Here is a 24,671-nt window from a genome sequence, read left to right on the forward strand (position 1 = left end):
TTTCACAAACGCAATAGGGCACTACTTCTTTCTGCTGCTCGAGTAGATGTTCTACTCGAGCGGCAGCTTCCTCAATATGTACGAAAGGTGTCTCAAAGCAAACAGTAAAATAGAAAAGAAAACATTTCAGTTAAAATGGTATCATAATGACTGAACATGAGGGTTTGTGCAGTGAAACTGCCACCGGCAGCCATCATTAGGCGGTGTGCTGGCAGACTTAACATCCGTCTACCACGGGTCCACGGGCTATGACCAGGAAACCAATGCAGCTTGCACCACCCATCGGCTCTGTCATTGCTGCCAAAATAACTACTAACCATCTCTCTCGCATGTCAATGCGATAGTTCAGATTATTCCAGGTCCCCAAAGCAAACGGAATGGCTGGGGAGGCAGGTATTAGTACTTTTTTTATGTATATTGTTTTCCTTAACAACTGTTACACTGCTCATCTCTAAGCAGCGCCACCTTGTGGCAGACTGCCCTAAGTTTGGTGTTCACAATTAGGTGCCGGTGATGAGCACCAGTATCCAATTAAGTGCCGGTGCTCAGCACCGGAAAGCTCCGGCTCATATTAAGCACTGACATCCGCCATAGTATGACGCTGCCTCCCCATCATCTGGTGTATGGCGGTCCCCCCTTGTGTTGGGGGAAGGTGGGTGTGCACTGGGGGGGTACGTATGGTAGGTACCTATGGTACCCCCCTACATTTCCCTGCACCAGATGGCAGGCCATGAGGTGCCTGCAGAGCCGGACTGGGAACCAAAACTGGCCCTGGCAAATAGTTCAGATGCCCCCCTCCCCTCCCCGGTAGCAGCCGAGCTGTTTGCCAGGGCCGGTTTCAGACGATTTTGTTACAGGGGCCGATATTTAAGCTATGCTGCAAAAACAGCCCTGTAACAAAAACGGCCCCCAGGAGCCCAAAATTAGCCCCCATCCTAGCGGCTCACCGGGGAAATGCCCGGTGCCTGCTACGGCCAGTCCGGCCCAGGGTGCCTGCCACGTAGTACAGGGAAATCCAAACAGTGCATTTCTGACACTCTGGTGGGTAATGCAGCCAGCAGCACCAGCCCCAATGTCATAGATACACGATGGGACCGCCACGGTGGCGGTCGCATCATAATCTCAATGACGGGACCACCGCATTACTGGCGGATGGTCTCAAACCCCGGCACGATGGCGGACGCGTCTGCCAACGTAATCGGCCCCATAATTCGCACAAAAATATATTGCTAAATAGATTTCTGTAAAGAGTATTTCAAACAGAGAATATTTTGAGAATAACATGCCTCCCAGAAAATAAGTAGTAGGGATTTATTTGTTAAAAACATCTTTTCATTTTGTTTGCATTATCCAGTTCTTAAAATGGAGAGGTGTTCCAAACCAAATAAGGTATCTGTTATAAAGACTACTTTCTTGCATATGCTTCCAGCTAGAGGCTGTATGCATGAAATATCTTTTGCAGTACTGCACCAAACTTTTTTTAAAAATCACCAAGTCTTATGTTCCCACTTTAACTCAGTTCTTGACTACAGTCGGGATAATTTCCAGGCGGTTAAAAAATATGACATATGCTTCCTGCATTTTATTACTTTTCGATTGCACCGTTCAAAAATAACAATTTTCAAAACTAGTCTTACTCTTGACAGAGGACTTTAACAATTGTCCCAGAGTACTCCTGAAATGGAAATTACAACTATCAGTTTGTAGCAGCTGTAGGCTCAAATTGTCCGCGGATATCAAAACTGAAGTTCTAAGCGTCCGCTATCAGATCGTTAAGAAATGTAAAATATTTTCATCTGTGTGAAGCAAAGAAAACCACTTTTTATTTAGAGTGCAAAAAATCACTTTGTACCCTGTTCATTATCGTGAATCTTAATATAACTGCTTGCACAGATGACTACTTGGGAAGATAAAAGGCATTTACATTAAAAATACAAATTCAGTCATGTTGAACTCAGTTACAGAAGTCGGATGCCATTACTTTTAAAGCAAACCAATAGGATTCTCAGAATGTAGCCTCATATGTCCTTGCCTCATATGTCCTTTACATGCAAAAATGGTTCTCATGCCGACGACCCCCACACTTAACAATTTCAAAGTGACTTTGCATTTTGGTAGACCCTGCTGCACACCATTACTAAGGGACTCATCCCGACAGCCCAGGTAAATTAATGCAGTAACGCTGCACTGTATATTAGAAATCTCATGGGCTTAAGTTTTCCCAGGTGCTGCATTTTTGCATTGTTGCAAGTTCCCTAGGGGAATTCGCAAAGGGTTGCAAAAGTTAATGTGTTACCGGATCACAATTTGAGTTTCTGGCTGCATACCGAATCGGTATTTGGAAGGGGTGTTTAAAGACATCCTTTACAAATATACAAATATTGATTCCTTAGAGTATGTATTAATGTTTTACAACCAAAATATGGTCACAAAGCATTAATAATTTACCACTAAGTCAAAGGAGGGGGTAACGATTCGCAAGCGGGAACAGGTCTCCAGGAGACCCTTTCACTTTTGTAAATGTGGACAAAAACTTTTTTAGGAGCATGGAGTGATCACAGGGACAATTGTCTGTTCTTATAATATGGTTGCAAACCTTTTCATTTTTTTTTTAAGTGCATCCTGTTTTCCTTCCAGGCAAATGGATCTCATTTTCAAAAAAATGTGCTTTATTTAAAAGCAGTCACAGACATTGTGGTCTGCTGACCCCAGCAGGCACCTATGCCTGTCACTGTAACCAATAATGGTGAGTCTCAATTTGCGTCCTCCGTTATGAATATAAATGAGGCAGGTCGAATTGCAATTGCCTAGGCTTCAGTATTTTGTGATCAAACATACTAATGCATTGGTTTGTTTGCAAAATACCAATTCATTTGGTAGAAGTCAGTTTGGCAATAGTGACAACCTCTACCAATACATTTAAGTAGATTCCAAAAAAGAAATCTCAAATTGAGAATCAGTATTATTTGTAATTTCCAATTTTTTTATTTAGGAAATTACTACAGAAGGCCCTTACAACTTCCTACAAATTTACACACGACTCGTAATTCCAGTTGAGGTTCAACCTATCATTTGTGCCTAAATTGAGATTTTGACAACATTCCAAATAAGCGTTTAATTGTTTTCATTCAGCTAAAATAATAATAAAGATATTCTATTCACAACTCTTGACCTACTTTCTGTGCTATATGTTTTATATATCTGAAGTTCTTTTCAACTTAAACGGTGTCTAGGCAGACTGGGGCCAAAGTGTGGGGGCTGTGGCAGTTTACTCCTGCTGTCCTGGGACCTAACCTACTATGGGTACTGAGTAATTGGGCCAAGTACTGCCCTTAACACATTTTTCAGTGGTAGCATTGGTAGAGTGGCCCAAGGCTCTTTATAGTGGAAGTAGGTGTAAGGCATAAACAGGCGCAAAAGGTAACCACACAATGAGCTGATTGCCCTCTGCCAAATACTTTCTTTTATGAAAAAGTAGTATTTTAATATAAGCACACATAGCATGGAAACCAAGATACTAAATAATATCCACAGCCTATTGAGGTCGGTGGGCTAGTTTCCTCCTGGGTAGTATCCCTGATCCCTCTGTTCCCCCTCCGCATATGAAAAAGTCTAAGTTTGGCTTTAAGGGTCAACTTTATCAGTGCTATGTGCTATGCTTTTCCAAGTCCCCAAAAGGTCTGACAGCCTCAAACAGTCTTACCATACCTGAAGGCAGATGGCTAGTACAGAAGGACTCAGGTGCATCTTCGTGGTGTACGGTCTCCAAATACTGAGAGCCTGTTACCTCTTGTAGTCTTTCCTGGATGATGTAACAGGGTTCCCCAGTCTTCTGATGGCATGCGTCTGTGTGAGATATCTTCTTTGTGCTTCCTATGTCATCGGTTAGTGTCCTTCACAGCAACCTTGGTACAATGATCCACAATGATGGCCCTGCCTTCAGTGCAAACAGGAGTTGCTGATTTCTCTTGCACCCTTGTTTCAAAGTGGTCCTCTCCTGGCACATGGGTGGTCCTGCCTTCTCCAGCACAAGGGGAATAGCCCTAGTTTCATGATGGCCACTTCCTGGCAATTGGGGGTTGGAACCTTTTATTATGATTTTCTGCCCTTCAGGAGCCAACCTTATCAGACCCACCATCTTGCTTTACAATAAGCCCTGGCTTCACTGACTAGCAACTCGTCCTTCAATCAAGAAACATTTGATGTGCACATAGGATGGTCTGTGCCCCTTCTGCCAATGTGTGTGTATTCCGCCTCAAGCCCTCAGGAATGTCAGCAACCCACATCCCATGTCTGGGGTTGTAGTCCTCACCTCCACTAGAATTTCAAGGCCAAGGCCTCAAGGTTATGTACCATGCACAACACACATACATGCCAGCATACTGCCCACTATTACATGATGCCCAGTTTCGCATGCTGACTGGCACTACACACAGTCACCCTGTAGGGCAAAGGTGAATTAAGTACTAAGCAATGGAGCTTTACCTGAGTGTACTCCAGTGAAACACAAAACAGGTATGCTGTCACCACCGTGCTCATGACACTTAGCTCCTAGTATGGGCAGTAGCCCTTTACCAATATGAGGGCAGTACCTCATTCCTATAAGGCGGGCCAAGGTCATGGTGCCTAGGTATGATCTGCATTCAATCATGACCAAAACTCAGAATCAAATATCCAGATATCCACACAGCTAGGGGCACAGAGTGCAGATGTGCACCTCTAGCACCATTCAGGGTACTTATCTTTCCCAACTGACACTTCTCCCAGACCATACTACCCCAAACTAACTACTAACTTGGAGAGGTAGGGCTTTCAGATTGGCAAGAGAAAGTCCATCTGCGTTCTTGTGGCTCAATCCGGCTTTAAATCTCCACTACAATATCTATCCCTTGTAGTGACCAGATCAACAAATTTGGGAGTCTATCCCTTCATAGCCATCAACTAATTCAATGGCTTATGTTCCATCTACACAGAAAACCTAAAACAAAACAAGTAAGGGTTGAAAGTCTGCAAAGCCCAGACTATCTTAAATAACTCCTTTTCTATAACCACTTATTTGGGAAACATCCTTTACGACGCAACTTTTACCACGCAGTGCCTTTACAACGCAGGTTTTTCAACGCAAGTCATTACAACGAATTGCGCTGGGGGCGCTCTAGGATAGGTAATAGTTTAATTTATTATCCAACACCTTCCCTACTATCCACGGGGACTGGAGTTGGAATAGTAAATTAAACTATTCACTATCCAGCACCCCCCAACGCAAGTCGGTCTAACGACTTGCGTTGAAAAACCTGCGTTGTAAAAGCATGCGTGGTAAAAGCATGCGTTGTAACAACGTACAACCACTTAGTTTCTTTCCCTGGGTACTAACCTCCTAATAATAAAGGCCCCCGGACACTCTCTACTTTTGTCATTCAGTTGAGCTAACAGTGCTCCAACTCCCTTTTCAGAGACATATGACTGAACAATAAAAGGCTCACTGTAGACAAGTGTTTTCAGTATATCCCAGATTTTTACCTTCTGTGATGAACCCATTTTTTGTTTGCCATAGGGCGATGTACACTTTACAACTGCTAACCAGTTTTATAGTGCGTGTGCTCTCCTCTCTAAACATTGTTAAATTAGCATACAGATGATTGCACATTTAATTTAGATAATCGTCTAGTCCCTAATGTTTATTACTATATGTATCTGTGCCCTCTACGTTAAATATTGCCAGTCGGCTTCAGTACTCATTGTGCCCCCACTATAGTCACCTTGTGAAACTAGTTTTCAGGCCTTTCTCTGCAGCCTGTGTGCTGTTTTAAACTGTCATTTTGACCGGGAAAAATATATTTTTAGCTAGGACTATACTTTCCTTTTAATACTTGTAAGTAATCCCTGAGGTAGGCCCGAAGTGACAACATGGCAGGGTGCATGGTATTTACAAAGTAGTGCTTACATATTTAATGTTTTACATTCCATGACAGTGAAAAATCATTTTTCACTATAACAAGGAAGGCTTCCAATAGGAAAACATTGGATTGCATCATAACAACTTATAATGAATAACTTCAGCTTGAGAGCAGCTAGAAACACCACTCAATGATTCATTTTAATAGTAATTTAAAATACAACCTAAAGGTCAAGTTTGGCTTTATATTACTATTTTAGAAATGACACTTTTAGAAAGTTGCCATTTCTCTGTCTAAACCACAGGAGATTTTCAGCCAGTGTCCAATGCCCCATGACTGTAAATGACTCCCTGGGACGCAATGTGTATGGCTTCCAAGCAGTAGACAAAATGCCTTGAGTGTGGGGAGGGGTGTTCCTATCCTGAGCAGGATGGTCTGGGGGCTATACCAAGTGCTGCCTGAGCTTCAAAGGGTAGCCTGAGGATGTACCTAGCCTCTTCCTGACTTCAAAGGGTACCTACTGTGCCACTGAGAGATGTAATTCACACCTGCCTCTCCTTTGTCCTTCTAGACAGGCTGAAAATGAACCCAGAGGCAAAGAAAGAACTGACCAAAATGTATTGTTAAGGGGTGGACATAGGGATTGCCCATCACCGCAGGCTCGCATTGGGTAAAAAAGTGGCAAGCCCAGAACCTCTCAGCAGAACACTCCTGGAACTGTGAAGACAGACTGCCCTGCTGCCTGAACCTTTAGAAAACGATACAGAAAAGGGGGTGGTGATGAACAGAGTGTCTGAATTAAGCAGACCACTCTTACCCAGTCCAAAGATCAGGGCTTGATCCATCACCGTTATTTATCTCACTGCCCCATCCCAGCTCAGAACCTGGCTATATGCAAATTAGTCTGTCCCTGGCCCAGTGCATCATGGGAACAGGGCAGACCAAACTACCAAGCCAATTCTTCACCAGAAAGGAGACAAGCTACCGGGGACCGGTTTCTGGCATTTCAGCCTCTTCGGCCCGGCTTGCTTGAATCCTGATGGAGCAGTGAGAAAGGGACTCATGTCTGAGTATACCCTGCCACACCTATAGTGGCCAAAAACGATACAGAAAAGGGGGTGGTGATGAACAGAGTGTCTGAATTAAGCAGACCACTCTTACCCAGTCCAAAGATCAGGGCTTGATCCATCACCGTTATTTATCTCACTGCCCCATCCCAGCTCAGAACCTGGCTATATGCAAATTAGTCTGTCCCTGGCCCAGTGCATCATGGGAACAGGGCAGACCAAACTACCAAGCCAATTCTTCACCAGAAAGGAGACAAGCTACCGGGGACCGGTTTCTGGCATTTCAGCCTCTTCGGCCCGGCTTGCTTGAATCCTGATGGAGCAGTGAGAAAGGGACTCATGTCTGAGTGTACCCTGCCACACCTATAGTGGCCAAAAACGATACAGAAAAGGGGGTGGTGATGAACAGAGTGTCTGAATTAAGCAGACCACTCTTACCCAGTCCAAAGATCAGGGCTTGATCCATCACCGTTATTTATCTCACTGCCCCATCCCAGCTCAGAACCTGGCTATATGCAAATTAGTCTGTCCCTGGCCCAGTGCATCATGGGAACAGGGCAGACCAAACTACCAAGCCAATTCTTCACCAGAAAGGAGACAAGCTACCGGGGACCGGTTTCTGGCATTTCAGCCTCTTCGGCCCGGCTTGATTGAATCCTGATGGAGCAGTGAGAAAGGGACTCATGTCTGAGTATACCCTGCCACACCTATAGTGGCCAAAAACGATACAGAAAAGGGGGTGGTGATGAACAGAGTGTCTGAATTAAGCAGACCACTCTTACCCAGTCCAAAGATCAGGGCTTGATCCATCACGTTATTTATCTCACTGCCCCATCCCAGCTCAGAACCTGGCTATATGCAAATTAGTCTGTCCCTGGCCCAGTGCATCATGGGAACAGGGCAGACCAAACTACCAAGCCAATTCTTCACCAGAAAGGAGACAAGCCTGAACCTTTAGAGAAGACTGGACCTGCTTGCCTTGAACCACAACCCCAGAATTGACTAAAAGGGCAGTTGGTTGACCTCCTATGTGTGCTATAGGAATATAATAGGTTTTATGAAGCCTATCCCGATTCCCAGCTGACCTGAGCTGGTGCCCTCTCCTGGTCTGTTTGAAGTGAGTTCCCCCCGCCCTCTGTCCTCCACTCCCCCCCCTCCAAGTGCTCTCCTCAAGGTTCTGGACCCTTGACTGGGATCAGAGTTCACTTCTCCCTACCTAACTAAAAGTTTCACTGGGTCTGACGCAGAGCCCCTCAGAGATGTGTAGCTCCTAACTGATAGCTCACCGGATACAACACTGATTGAACATGAGCTCCCAACTGAATGCTTCACCAGCCCAATGATGAATGATCCAGAGATCTGCAAAGAAGCACCAAACAGTTCCCGCACCGAATTTAGAAGGAAAACCTTCATTGGGAAGACCTGGTGCTGTTTACGGTGAATTCTCCATGGTGGTCGGCCTGAACTTGTGGCTGTGCCAGGTCCCACGTGACCAGATGCCCGCAGTTGGCGCTTAGTGCCCCTTGGCACTATTTTTACCTAAAGCTTTAACAATTCATATCACCTGTTCTACTTACAGGATTTTTCACATTTTGGTGTCTTTGTATTCATAAAGTTTACTCTATTGCTGGTTTCGGGTTTTTATCTTATAATGTATGTTCACTTTATTACTGTTTGCATACTGCATAAATACTTTGCCTATTGACTTGAAGTTAAGTTTGACTGCTTAACCAGAGGGCTAAGCACAGTTTGATTTAGTGACTTTCGAGCTTCAACCTGACAATGGTTTTGATTATTATTACTAATACTCCAATTTCTTATGCAGGCCAACATGAGACAAGGCAGGAGAAGACCCCACTTCCGCCTTAGTTTTCATGGCAGAGTTCTCACCATGCTCATAAGTGTCTTGTTGAAGCGCTCCACCAAAGCTTGGTTTGTGGGTGGTATGGAATGGATTAGTGGCATGTCACATTCTCGTGCTCCCACATCTCTCTCATGTTGTCACATTCATTTCTTCTAGTTTTTATCCGTGTGAAAAAATACTTCTAGATTTTCTTAAAAGATCCCTCATCCACTGACCTAGTTGGTCGTATACTTCATCATTGGGTCCCACTTGAGATCAGTTGAATGGGGGTGAGTGCTTGAAATGTTCAACACTCCGTCTATCATCCCCTTGGGTTTTGCTTTGTTCGCCCTAAGTTTGCAGGGTATGCCCAGACGTGGGCCGCTTGCTCACTTTGCCACTGGATTCCAGCTAGCCTGGCTGATGATGACTGATTAGCCAGAAACCGGTCCCAGAATCTGTGTTTCCGTCCAGGGAAGACATGGCTTGGCAGTTCGGGCTGGACTGGTCCCATGAGGAACAGGGTTAGAATTATTTGCATATGGCTATGTCTGAACTGGGGTGGCAGAGTGAGCTAAAGAATGATGATGGATTAAACCCAGATCAGTTGCATGGGGGAGAGTGCTTGCAATGTTCAACACTCCGTCCATTATCCCCTTTAGTTTTGCGTGTAGAGAGAATGACATGTCTCTCTGTAGAATGGCAGGTGGGAAAGCAGCTGAACCAGGGATCCTCTCAGTGGCATGACACATGTATGATGAGATAAAGTTGATTTCCAGGTCTGAGATCACTTTCTGCAGCATGCCTTTTTTCTCACTGCATTTTTGCTTACATTTTCTGAGTTGCACATGTCAAAACAGAGGATATCACGGAGTCTTTAGTTTTACCACAATGAAAAAATTCATGTTCCCCTGATTCTGCCTGTGAAACATGCAAAAGGAAGCTTGCAAACCTGTACAAGTTGCTCCAGGTAAAACCTGGAGGAATGTACGTCGGAAAATTGCAGATTTGGAGCAAAATGATCATGTGACTTGGAATGACAATTTGGGTGCGGAAAACATTTGCACCTAAGTGGCATCTTCTACTGAGGCCAATAGTGTTATGAAAAAGAGGCTAATGCCGGACATTTAACAAAATATAATAGAAAGTATCATGATCAGGTCTGTACCTATGCATAGTCACACAGAGGAGGCATGCAACCATTTTGTGCAAAACAATAACACTTTCTGCAGTGCTTGCGCTAACTCATGTACTCTACCAGTTGACGCATGAGTGAAGGAAAGCACAAATCGAAAAGATTGACCATTAACCACCACTTAGTGCACCAGTATGAGATGTCCAGTATCCCTGAGCGGTAATATTGCATCCTATATTACTCATATTAGGGGATCGATAAGACTGTATCCTAATATCCTAGGTGATCACAAGATTACCAACTGGATGCCCTTATGAAATAGCATGCTGAAATTCATGCTTCACTTTCTGTAAGGAAATCCATAATTCTGGGTGTGTTACCATGGAAAACATTTTCCAGTTATGACATGGAGGCTTTGTCCCTGGTAAGCAGTGCAGTAGTACTGCACGCAGTAGTGCTGGGTGTGGCAGTGGTGCGCCCATGATAATCTTTTTAAACAGAATTCGTTTTGCCAAAACCTGAGCACCAGGCTACTTATAAGAGGCTCTCATTATTAAGGCATGTCTCAATAACTGTAGGTCGCTTCCTAAACACTCTTCAGATATATTTCTTTTATTATCAGATAATACCTAGGACTTGCTATTTTAATACGAAACTTGACAGAAAGAAACCTCCAATCCCAAGTTCGTGCTGGCTATTCCCCCAGGCTGCTGCATCTTGTCTGCTAACCAGGAGGAGATAAAATGGGAGCCGGAGTTGCTATCATATTTAGGGTATTCTTTGAAGCTCCCTCCTCACCTTTGAGGCAAAGTAGAAATGTGGAGGCACTCGGATGTATGACGTTACAACGCATACTTTTACAACGCCTACCTTTACATCGCAAGTTTTACAACGCATACCATTACAACGCATAATGCTTTTGGGCGCTGGATAGTGAATAGTATATTAACCTATTCCCTATCCTAGAGCGCCCCCAAGCGTTATGCATTGTAATAGTTTGCGTTGTAAAAGTTGCGTCGTAATGGTAGTGCGTTGTAAAAGTTTCGTTGTAAAGGATGTTTCCCAGGCACTCGTTTTTAGCTTTAAACTAGCTCCTGCTTTCTCCTTTTCTGAACTCTTGTTATACAAAACACCTGACTGTCCCAGTAGTTGCTCCTTTCAACTGTTTGATATTATTGTTCAACTTTCATTGCAATATTCCAACTTCACAGTTCTCAGTCATTTTAAAGTTCATGTGGATAACCCTAATTGTGTTCGGGCTACCCAACTCATCCATACCTTAGCAGCCTTGGTTGAACCTTTTACAATCTGTTCTGTCGCTCACACATACGGAAGGACATATCCTGGTTTTGAATTTCTTGAACATTGCTAATCTGCAGGTCAGAAAGCAATTGGATAAAGCTATACGATCCTGAGATCAAGATTTTATATAGTAGCACTCAGCAAATTTTTCAAACTTTTCCATGGACATCTAATTGTAAATTGCTCCTTGCTACTTTTTTAGACTATCTCAGGGGAAGTCTTTTTAAGTGAACTTGAGAAATGTATGGACATCTCTCCGGCAGACCCTTGCCCACCCGATTACTTAGGATAATAACTCAGTATGTTAACTCGGCACTCAACAATATCTGGAACACTTCCCTGGAATTTGGCATATTTCTAACTAATTAGAAGCAAGCTTTCCTTTTACTGCTTCTCAAGAAAGAGAATGCTCACTCGACCCTTTTAAGCAATTTCAGGCATATTTACTTTCTATCAGCACCTGCTAAATTTCTTGAGAAACTGGTGAATTGTCAGTTATCTTCCTTTGTGGAATTAAAGGCCTCCTTCGTGATTCACAAACAAGTTTTTGGGTAGGATATAGTACTGAAACTGCACTTTTTGAGATCTCTGAGCTTATTAATGAAAATTTGGGCAGAGGCCACTCAGCCATGGTGCTACTACTGGACCCATCAGCTGTGTTTGACACAGTCTCTCATGCCACTCTTCTGAACAGACTAGTTCAGAATGGCATCCATGGCAAGGTTCTCGCCTGGCTTAAATCGTTCTTGGAAAGCAGATCCCAACGAGTGCATCTTTATCCTTTTTATTCCCACGCAAACAACTCCTATATGGGGTGCTCAAGGGATAGGCCCCGTGCCCCCTGCTTTTTAACTTGTACCTCACTGCCTTAGCGGGCATGATTCCTGGGGTATGAAGGCAGTCTCCTGCGTGGATGACACCCAGCTTCTATTTTCCTCACAGGAATATTCGAAGACTGCCTTCACAAATTCAAGGAGTGACTTTAAGGAGTGGCTGACTCGATGAAGGCAAACTTTCTTAAAATGAATTCTGACAAAATGGAAGTCCTCTTTCATGGTCCCAGTAGTCATGCCCCTACTGAACCTCTGCTGGCCCAAATACTTAAATTCTCCTCTGGCTCCTACAGCCTCCGCCAGGAATCTAGGTATTCTTTTGGCTCTGCCCTTTCCTTTTCTGCCCAAACCAGGCAGATTTCTACAGCTTGCTTCCTGAAATTAACATTGTTAAGGCAGCTGCTGTACCACATTCCAGAGGATACTTAAAAAATAGTTGTTCATTCAATGGTAACCTCCCATCTAGACTACACTAAGAGCCTTTATCTAGGCCTTACTGCTTTTTTGACTGGAAGGCTTGAGATCATTCAAAATGCTACAGTTAGACTTTTTCGAGGAGCTCCTTTTCAACAGAATATCTCCACTCATCTGAAGCTGCTACTTTGCCTTCCAGGTGTTTAAATTCCTTACACTGGCATTTAGAGCACTAGCAGGGAAAGGTCCTTCCTATTTGAGAGACTGACTGTGCCTGGACAAGCAACACAGAGCCCTCAGGTGTATTAAGCTATGCCTGATATGGTCCTAAATTCTCTACACTCGGCACAGAGGCAGCTCCCTTACGGTGCCAACGGTCAAACTGTGAAATGCTCTGCCGCTCAATCTTGCAGGGCACTGCTAGTCTCCATCTTTGAAAGATCTTTGAAAGACACTTAAAAACTTTTTTGTGTGACTCTGATTAACTCTCAATATAGCAACCATTTGGTATCAGTCTTTGTAGCTTTGGAGCACCAGGACGCTATGGATGAAGCCTCCAAGCGCTTTACAAATGTCTTTGATTGATTCATTGATTCATTGATTTTTTTCCAAGCTGTGCTATTTGCTGCTCTTGCGGAATCCCCTGGAGTTTCTGAGCTAGGGCACGCTCTGTACAGCCACGGCCGCTGCAGGTAAAAGTGGTGAGCTGGTGGGCTGGATGGGGGAGATTTCGAGAGACAACCACAAGGGAAAATTAATTATTTATTTAATTTTCCCTTGTGGTTGTCTCTCGAAATTCCCCCTCAGCCGGCCCCACCACTTTGACCTGCAGCGGTAGCGGCTGGCTGTGTATACGGTTCAATATCTTGCTATGCATAAACATGGCCCCATATGTGCATGTGCACAGGGACTATTATAGGAACATGACACAGTTTCATAGATTACAGTAGTAAAATCCTGAATCTACAGACAACTTCAGTGTAGTTTTAGGACTTTGATGAATCTTGTGAACACCTGCAAATCTTCACAATGAGTAGGTCTGCAGTTCTATGTTTGGAGACTTAAGATTATTTTGTGAATCTAACAGTGGTTATATGTGGATAGTTGCACAATTTGTAAACATGGTTGTAAATGATTACGTGATAAGTTCCGCTGGGAGGATTTTTCAGTCCATAAAGTAGCAGTAGGTCTATGCTATTATCGAAGACAAACTTCAGAGCGCTAACATCCTTACAGGCAATGTTGTGCTAATGAGGACACAAGCAGGGCAAAAATATATTGTATTACAGCAATACTGACTACTTATAAACTTATAAACTTTGATAGAGAATCGTATTACAGCAATACTGACTACTTATAAACTTATAAACTTTGATAGAGAATCGTATTACAGCAATACTGACTACTTATAAACTTATAAACTTTGATAGAGACTGGTAGCTAACTAATTAAATTGCATCTTACATTTTGAAAGAGAAGTGTGTAACAACACAATTTTCAGTATAAGACACAGAAATGTGCAGGTGTGAGAAACATGCATACAGTCTAATGTCTTTGTTTATGAGTTAGACAGATGTATGAACATACGTATAAACAGTGGCCAGTATTGCTGTTTCCGGCTGGTATCGCCACATAAATCTCCATCCATCATGAGTTAAACCCCGCAGAATGAAGAATCATGGTGCGGGCTTATACCAGGCAACATTCTACCTAGATTTCCTAATTACATGCAGTTTAACACTCAGAGTCCAATATGTATCAAGCAAATTCGCATTCGCAAAAGCCAAAATTCACAGAATTTCGGCGTTTGCAAATGTGAATTTGCCAAATGGTATGTATAAAGGAAAATCTGGTGCAAAACAAGGAATCGCAATATTTACGATTCCTTATTTTGCAATTGCATTTAAGAAATCGCAAATTTTGCGATTCCTTAAATGCAATATATGAAGCAAAAAAAAATGCAAATTGTCCTTAAGGAATCGCGAATTACCACCAACTTTAAGTTGGTGGTAATTTGCGAATTCCTTGTAAAAATGCACATTTTAGCATCTTTCAAAGTGCAATGTGACGCACATACATGCCCTTAGGGCATGTATGTGCGCCACATGTGCACCCATGCTTATTTCAGGGTGTCCTTTGGACACCCCTGGCACCCTTGAAATTATTCTCAATTTGCGATTCTCAAATTGAGAATTGCGAATTAAGAATAACTTCCCATTCATTCCTATGGGCCTCCTGACCCATAGAAATGAATGGGAAAGTATTCCTTAATTGCGATTCGCAATTTGCTAATCGCAATTAAGGAATCCTAAGAATTCGCAAAAAAATTGCAAATTTGTACATACATCCCAATTTGTGATTCTGACATAGCGATTTCTAAAAAAATCGCTATTTCAGAATCGCAAATCTGGTTGATGAAACATATGGCCCATTAACTTCCTGCTACTGTTTGCGAACGAGCCGGAGCGGGAAAGGGAATGGTGGCAGTGGAAAAGGGAGAACGACTTCTGGCTGGAGGGAGCATTACATCCTCCCTCCATGCTATAGCAGAGGGTCGGGGACCGGGTCTGGGCTGCACTGACTGCAGCCCATTCCCAGGGTGGTTGTAGAGTCTATTGTTCCAGCAGCCAGAAAACCCATGTGTGGGAACACCTGCCCACTTACTGTTGAGCGGAGGTTCATGCCACTTGGGAATTCTCCTGTGTTCCACCCCTAATCATGGACTTAATCTAACCGTGCTTTGGAAAGATAACACGGACAACATAATTTTAAATGCAGAAATGACAGGGACAAAAATGTGGGAACAATGGCTTTTACGCTTTCACAATAGACTGCTGCGATTAGAGAGATAAGAATAATTTATGCTTTTTTTCAGCAGTAATTACTCTATAACAAATGAACAAAGACAAATGGCACCTCGCTATGATTATGTTAAACCATAGAAAAACAAAACCGTTCTCTGTTTACATACAACAAGTACAACGCGATGATGATAATACATCTTCTTCTTCGAAAACTGTGCTTTTTACATCCAGATGAACATTTTTCAGCCCACAAAAGTAAAGCTAAACACATAAATCTATCTCTAATAGGTGAGGGTTGAGCATTTATTTTGCTTGATTATCCATGCATGATGTTCCATTCGGTTTATGTGCTTGGCTCAGTGTGAGAAACTAATGTAATATTTATGAAGCTTGGTAGAACTTTGCTAATACACATGATTAGGGATTTACAATTCTACCCATGTTTGCAGTTTTCTATGCGAAAGATTAATGTTTCCGAAGCTACAAGATTCACATGTATTATATCATATTAGCTATTACCATATGGGTTGTAGATAGTGATTCATTTACAGTGATTATTTAAACAAACTGAAGACAAGATTACAAATTAACGCCAATAGGATTGTTTAAACTGTTGTCTATTTATTTTTTATATGAAGTGCATCCAATGCGCAGATTGCCTTCTTCGAAGCCACTTTTTCATCAGTAAACAATTGTTGTACGTGCTTTAGAAATGTGAAAGAAAAATGTACCTCTCCTGCCAAAGTCAGCGGCTGTTACCATCTGTGGGTCAATGCACTGATACTACATATGTAACATGTATAATTGATGATATGTCTTTTTTTGTTATTTTCTTGATTTCCTAATGTCTTTTACCGCCCATTTAATTACTTTTTCTGCAATCATGGTTCAATCTTATATGTCTCTATCCTATGTTCTTATGGTTTCATTGTCGGTATTACATTTTTTGGAAACAACCGACGTGGTCCATTGTGTAACCAAGATGTATTTCCCTGCCAAAATATAGGTTTACTGAAACTGGGTTAGTGCCTGCTAATGTACAGCTGAGAGATGGTCATCAATAGTGACTCCCTAGTTAAGGATCTGCCACGAACGCGTTCCTAAGGACTATTACAAGACACCCTTAATCTCAGACCCAACATTTGCTGAAAAATATTAGCTATAACATTAGAGAAAGTTTTTGGGTGATCAAATTGCACGGCTCATGCTGCTCGTCTACATATATTGATCTAAAGAGAAAATCATCAAAAAATGTTTCTATGTTTACTGACGGTGAATCGGTTCCATAAGGGGCTCTCTTCTCAAAAGTAAGTTTGTCTGTGTAGATTTCTTCAGGTTAGGTCTACACCTGCATTTAGGCATAGTGCTCCCCTTTGGTTCTATGCACCATATACAAGAAGATACTTCCACCTATGTAATTATATGGAGTCTTTTAGTGCCGGGTTTACAACCCTAGAGTTACTACAAATAAAATGAATAGATTAATTATTGCCTATTTGGGGAGATCTCCGCTAAGAGGAATGGACAATTCCACCTATGGGCAGATATCTCTGAATGGAAGTAGACAGGGAAATAGTCTGCAGCTGAAGTAAATCACAAACACACTTGACACACCTCCACAGAGCAGGCACTTAAATACAACCCAGATGCCAGGTTCGGCCCGCCTATCCAGGGGCTGCCTAAGTACCAGAACCACACACTCCGTGATGCAGGCAGTCCCACTCAAAAGGAGGAGGAAATTCAATGAGAAAGAGACAACCTTTCAGGTAATTTTGTTGTAAATCATTACAGTCAACTACAGGGTTTGCCTCTATATAACTACAATGAAGCAGATAAGGTGGTTTCATGGCAGGAAGCATCAGATTCAGCTAATGTGCTGGGGAGAATAGGTAAACTAAGGGGGGGGCATTAAAAGGAAAGAAGAAATGTCAGGATGAGGGAAGGCAGATGAAGATATTCTACAGAATTAAGGCGACAAAGGCTTATCTCACTAGCCTTCAGGAGCATGTCCTCTCCACCATACATCCTTACCTGCTTTAGGGGCTGTCTTTTCCACGAAACCTCAATGTGAGGCCAGATAAGAGATCTATTCCCCTCTATCCCAACCACCTATCATTTAACTACTCATTCTACTTTCTCCTGCCGCCACCTTACATAGATAGGCACATATTACACATGCTGCTCTAAAACACAGGCACGAAATGCACCACTATTTAAACTGTGAATTCTTTATATTATTCTTCACATGCTTTCCTGTTTCTTATACAGTCCCTGTTACAAGTGCTTTGGGTGCTGGAAGGAGTAGTACCATTCAAGCTTGGGAACAAAACATGTGGCTGTGGACTGTTTCAAAACACACCCATCCAACACACACTGATAAGTTGTTATGCTATTGTCACAATGTGCACTTTCTGCAGAGCTGGAAGTCTGCAGCACTATTACCTTGGTGAGTCCCAGCCCCAAGGAAGGCATAGTTCTTCTCAGTTCAGAATTACTCGTGGCACCCGACAGGGAGGTCCACTATCCCACTCATAATTGCCCTCCATCTGAAACCTTATCTGTAACTTATAATTCAGAATACTGGGTTAGTACCAATCTCAGTGTATGGAAATTATGTCAAAATTAGTGCCTATGTGAGTGAAGTGGATGTATATTCATAGGAACCTCAGCACACTATTAAGTAAATTGTCACTGAGGCAGAGAGATTTTGTGCTTTCTCTGGGTATTGCCTCAATATCCTAAAAACTCAAATAATTGTTAATTTCACAATGGCTTCGAGGCAACTGAGTGTGGTTTCAGTTGCAGCCTATTTGGGTGTCGAGATTACCTCATCTGTTAATAGTATAATTGAGCTAAATTATGAACAACTGCTTCGTCAATGTGTAACTAAGATGCAGGTTTGGAATAAGCAGCCAATAAGTATTACTGGCATCTGTAATACCGTGAAGATGAATATTTTGCCAAAATGTCTAGAACTTTTCCCCTCTCTTCTCTTAATGGTCCTTGATTCTTTTATTCTGTGCCTTCAGGTGGCGGTGGCTAGTTTTATATGGAGATACAAAAAGGGAAGTTGAGCTATTCTCCTACTGAAATTGCAGGATTCCCTTGCCACATTGGGTAGGGCAGAGTTGTTCTCTCACCCGTATAAGGTCAGCCCACGGGCTGAAGCTCTTATTAACGATCAGTTTTTTTAAATTGATTGGGGCACAAAGGGAAGAAAACGAACTGAAAAGGCCCTCGGTCAGTAATCATATTTTAGTTAGGTCGACTTGAGGCATAGAACCGTATTTAACTATTCTTACCAGTGCTCATGGCAGATTTTTAATTACACAATTCAGACTGAACTTGTTACACTTACTGGCTATACCGGAGGGGTACACAGCACCCTCAGAACAAAAAGGGCCCTGTGGCTGCAATAATAGGTCTCCACACGATATCCTTCACTTTGTGCTCCTGTGTTCGTTTTACTCATTCCCAAGAAGAGTGCATCTTATGGGGCTTTTAAGGAAACATAATTTTAAGCAGGCCCATGTGGCCCTACTTTTTAAAAAACTGTCCCCTGATACTTTTACGTTATTTTGTGTCACAATGTTTTAAAGATCTGCAGTAAAGCTAAGGAATACGAGGGGAACATAAACGAAGGAGTCCTTCAAGAACCTGATGCATTATTGGTGATAATGTGTGGTACACCTTTTAAAGTTTTTTTTTTACCTTTTTATGATGTCTTAAGATGTTTTTGAGTATTGTTTCTTATGCTGATGAGGTGCCCTGGCTACCCATGATGATTATTGTATTGCATTTCTGTGCTGATGGATGTGTATCTTTTATGGTCATATTTTTTATATATGCCGAATAAAGATTATTATTATTATTATTATTATTATTATTATTATTATTATTATTATTACTGAAATTGCATCCTTCTAAAGGTCGCTGGGCGTTACTAAATTTGAAGAGCTATTTTTGGGCTGTGTTTGGATCCAGCCTCTGATGTCTCCTCTTAGATTGCCAGCCAGACTGTAATACCCTTGTGTATCAGATTGTGATGGGGAAAAAGAGGAAGTTCTTATTGGGCAGACAATCTGACCCTAACTACTTCTAGAAGGTATGTTTTAAATTGGTTACAGATGTTTGCAGAACATGGGCTGAAATCTGCTCTACTTCCAAAATGTCATCATTGCATTATTACACACCTCTCTGGGGAAACACATCTATACCAGCTATATTTCATGATACAGCCGTTAGGTCATCTTTTCTTAGAGGACTGAGAACAGCTGGTAAATTATTTGTTCATCAAGGGTTTTGCTCCTTCTCTACAATGAAAATTGCACATAATTTGCTGCATAAGACTTTGACTTTTTTTTCAAGTATTTTCAAATATTGGATTACTTTAATCAGAATGTCTCAAATAAACCTATTAATGTCGATTCTGAGCTCCTATAAGCTATACACTGCAGCAATCGTAATTTAACTATTTGGGAACTCTTTTGTCTAATGACTGAGCATAAGGAAGATGATTTAAGTTGATTGGCGAGTAACTACAGCTCCAAAACTGGAGAGGTGGTACAGGAGTCTGACCTACAGGATGCTTTTGAAGGTGTCTGTTCCTCAGTGATCTCAGTTAATTTGAAATTGCAACAATTCAAAGTTCTCTGGATGTTATACTACGCCCTAAAGAAAATGGACAAATGGGATGGGAATCAATGGAGCAATATGAATCGGAAAGGCAGTGGCTGATGAGGGCTACCTGCCACAGATACTGTCCACATGTTTGCCAGTCGCCTACATCTTGTGCAATTTTGGAAAGATATAGCGCTTTCTCTTTCTCAGCACTTACAATGTGATCTGCAATAAAAAGTAAGGGAGATTATGCCGGGACATACAAGGAAAGTGGCTAAGCATATTTCCACGATTGTCTCCATTGATATTATAACAGTTCAATTATGCATAGCGAGAGATTGGGCGATGCTGACACCCCCCACAGTCTATCATTGGTGGGCATTATTCAGCCAGGTAAATGAGACAGAGGTTGAAATCATTCAGCTTAGGGGGGAAAACGAAGCAGGAATTATAAATCAGGTTTGGTCTCCGCTTTTCACTTGATCATTATCAGGTTTTATTCTACTCATAAATCTCTGGGGATGGAATGGTGACATACAATCTATATTAGGAAAATAATGACTACTAGCCTATCACTTCTTTATTTGCCTCTCTCCTTTTTCATAGACATCTCTTTATCTCTTTCTGGCTTGCTTTTTCTAATGCATATTTGACTTCTCATTGTTTGATTTAAATCTGCACCGGCTAGACTGCTCCACTTATTATCAATATAAAGATTTTTTTTTTTTAAAGAAGACTTATAGATGTGCAACAAACCCTTGGCAGCCCCGCACTCTTCTCAGTAAGATGCACAGTTGAAATATTAGACCTTCCTTAAGATAAGAAAACACCATATAGTTTAGCTAGCATTCAACAGAAAAGCAATGGGCATAAAAATTCACATGTACTTAATAGGACATAGTACATGTAGCTAGGTATCATCATGTCTTCAACATAGTTAATCAAGAAGAAATAACTCACCTAAGACGTCTAACATTACATTTTGAACAGTGCACCACAAATGCATAGCCTAGATAGGTCATCTGTTTTGGTATTCCCTAAATGCCAAAAATGTATGGCGCTCATGACTTTTCACAATTTGACGCAATATATAAAAAACCCTAAGCCTCAAAAAAGTGATGTGCTGGACTTTATCTGGTCTTTAGATTGTTTATTGAAGAATTGCAATGTAGAACAATTTGCCTGGTCTGGCCATTACCTTGTTCATATGGATTTACCAATCCCACAAAGAAATAGGAGTCAGGAAACTGAATTTACAGTTTGCAGGAAGTGGGACAAAATTGAAAAGAAGAGGATTAAAGAGGCCCTGGCAAGTACTAGAACAATTCTAAGTGACAACATGTAGGAAGCATCTCAAGGTTTCAACAACTGGCTTGATAGGATGGGGAATGATTTGGCTCTACTGGTTAGTAGGCAGCAAACAAAGAAAAGGCCTTCAGCTCCGTGGTTTTCAAAAAATGAAATAGAGGCCAAATTGGACCCGGGGCTTTTAGAGAGCAAATGGTGAAGTAACTATGATGGATATTGTAAAGCCAATTACAAAAAGGACTTAGTAAACTATAAAATGTCTTTGCACAAGTGAAGACTACTTACTATTATAAAAGGGTCTGTGATGCCTTAAGCATTCATAGAGAACCGACTAGGATTTTGTGCAACCTCTATTGACAGAATTAGCCAACCCATGTTGGCCCCTCAAAAAAACTGTAAAGATTTGCATAGGTTTTCACGGAAAAGCTTAAATTAATTTAAAAAAAAAACAATTCTGACATCCCAAAGACAGAAATTATGGAGCCAGAAGAGAAGACATATGATGGTATAGATTTAGCTACCTTCATCTGTCTAAATGAAATGACCTTACACATTTTGATTACTTAAATGACGCCAGGCTCCCATCATGACCCATGTCTGTCCAGAGTAAAAAACACCTAATGACTTATTAAACACCTCTTTAGAGATGGGAATAGTTCCTGATGTTTTGTAAAAAGCCATAGTCCTACCTCAGTTGAAAAAACCTGGTGAGGACCCAGAGGTATTGTAGAACTATCAACTATTTCTCTATGGCCTTATTGTGCTAACATTCTTCAATCTCATGTGTCCCTAGAACATAGGACTCATTTATACAACTCAAACGTTCTTGCTACTCAGCAAGCAGGCTTCCATCCCAAACATGAATACAATGGGAGTTTCAAGGGGAATACCAGAATAGCCAGCCCCCCACTCAACGGATTTACTATCAATAATTGGCTGTCCCTACACTGATACACCGTAAATACTTTGCAAATAACAGCCCAAAAGGGTCAATAATTTTAAGACATCATTTTACATGAACCAATTTAATAAGTTGGTCATTAGGCTACAGTGTATCCTATTTCCAAAACAAGAAGAAATAAACTACCATCACAGCCCTTTCATCACAGAAAAAATGTGAGAAGGAAAGAAGGCACCTCACGGTAGACACACCAAGGGGGAAAACTGCCTGGTACCTGCCAGTAACCCACTTCTCATCATTGGTTACCTTCTTTCCAATAAGGAAATGTGCATGTGTATTGAAACAAGACCTCAACCTAATGAAAGCAAAAACAGGAGAAAGAAGAAGCAACCTAAATGTGAGTGTACTTCCTATGTGTACAAAAATCATCCACATGTTCAAGGATCCCGTGAGAACAGAAACATAATCCTCAACAATAAAAATTGGTAAAGCTTACTTGCTACCGATACTCTTTACTCCTCGCTGTAAGCTTTTCCACGTTAAAAATGACTCCTATCAAATAAAAACTAATAAAAACTACCCAACATGTTTCGTTAATATTATCAATTTAAAGCAACTTCATCAGGGCTAGGGATCAAAATCAATGTTTTCACCTGGGATTTACATCAAACCTGTGGTGGAAGTTAAATAAAACAGAAAAGATAAAAACAGGTTACAACTGCAATCTCTTTCATCACATAGAAAAGGTACCTTGAGGGATTATTTCATCACAACTTTCTTAATCATTATCTGTCACACATGTGAACTCATAAATTGACAGGACATGAAAGCACACATTTTTATATCAAATCAATTTCATTTTTCATTTTTCATAAATACAGCATATCAGCAATCCTGCTGGAGACCGCAGTCTTCTATGGCAACACAAAGACTACTACTGATAAAGTCTTTAAATTCTTCAGTAGTCAACATACACCATTTGTATATATATATCTCCTTTATATAAAAAAATTGTCATATACAATTCAAGCTGTTGGACAAAAGTTCATATTCCTTATGTTGGGATCTTGAAACTAAGCGGTGCAGTAGCGTCGACGTTTCGGTCTTATCCAGTTAATCCACAAAGACCATCCTCAGGACAATTTGTTGTTGCATATATAATCTAATAGAACATATAATACCATTATTCCTTAAATTTCATCATCTCCTTCATTATATTCCTACACTTAGATCGTCTGCTCACATTAACCTATCATCACTCACAATACTCAAAAATACCAAATGTTACAAAAGACACCCAGTGCAACAACGTGCAAACCAAATGAAGACTAAATTGTCACCACTAATCCAAAGTGCACAAAATCACTATACATATGTCTACCTCACTCACTTCATTATTCGATGTGCAGCTTCAACATCGTTTTATTCCTACAAAGAAACAACCTCTCATCGCTAGTGGTCAACAAGATTTACCCTGTTCACAGTCATCTATCTAAAAGTAGCCCCTAGCTGAAGCCACAGGCTTACCTTCGTCTAGGCACATACGTCCTCACTTCGCACTCGATTCTCTTTTTCCTATTTTTCAAACGTGTCCTTTATTATCTGCCAAGTACAAACACACACCAACATTCTATGTTAACTCAGGTCGTCCAAGACCAAGACCTCCAAGACGAAGAACACGTAAGTTAAGCCTACAAGTTCTCCCTAGTACTTACTTAGAACACGGCAGTTTGCGCTTAAATCCAACCTCCGTATTGGACGATTACAGCGTCTGCACTCGTGTGTACTCTGGGTGTAGCCTTTCAACTCTCACCTCCCGTTACGCCGCGTGAACGCACATGCGCAGTAGACCTCATCTCAGAGCACGTAATTGTGTCGGCCATCTTAGACTAGTATTTTCGATGTATAGATTGTCACCCTGATGACTCCCCTCGCTACTACGAGCGGTCCTTGATGTTATCAAAATCAAAATTTGAAACTTCCCATCCGCATCCGCGGTAAATTAACTTTTTTTCTGGGAAATAATTGTCAATAACTCTAGTCCGATCCTATATTTACACATTGTCACCCATATACATATAGTCTGGTCAAAGTGTGTCCACCCATGTGAGGAGCCATTTATACATACTCAGCCATATGTTGGGGCACATTTATACGTAATTCAGAGCCTCAAAGTAGTATGAAGATGTATACATACTACGTCAAAGTTTCATAGGGTCGCTAGGCTTTGCCATTCTACATAAGATTCAGTCCATTCTCCATATTATTGCCTGCCCATATCCATCTGTTTTCTTTTAATGTGAGTAGACGATCCACATTGGTTCTGAGTCTAGAGCTCTTAACCATGTCCAACACAAACCATTTCATTTTTGTACATAATGGTCAACAAGAGGGGCTGTTAAAACATTGCATCTAATGCGGGACTGATGTTGCAAAATCCTTTTCTTTACTTACTGTGTAGTTTTTCCTATATAAAGCAATCCACAGGGGCATTGTATACAATATATAACATTGCGGGTCAAGCAATTTGAATGATGTTGAAACAAC

Source organism: Lissotriton helveticus, chromosome 4_1 (genome assembly GCF_964261635.1).
Source record: "Lissotriton helveticus chromosome 4_1, aLisHel1.1, whole genome shotgun sequence".
In the NCBI taxonomy this organism is placed as follows: domain Eukaryota; kingdom Metazoa; phylum Chordata; class Amphibia; order Caudata; family Salamandridae; genus Lissotriton; species Lissotriton helveticus.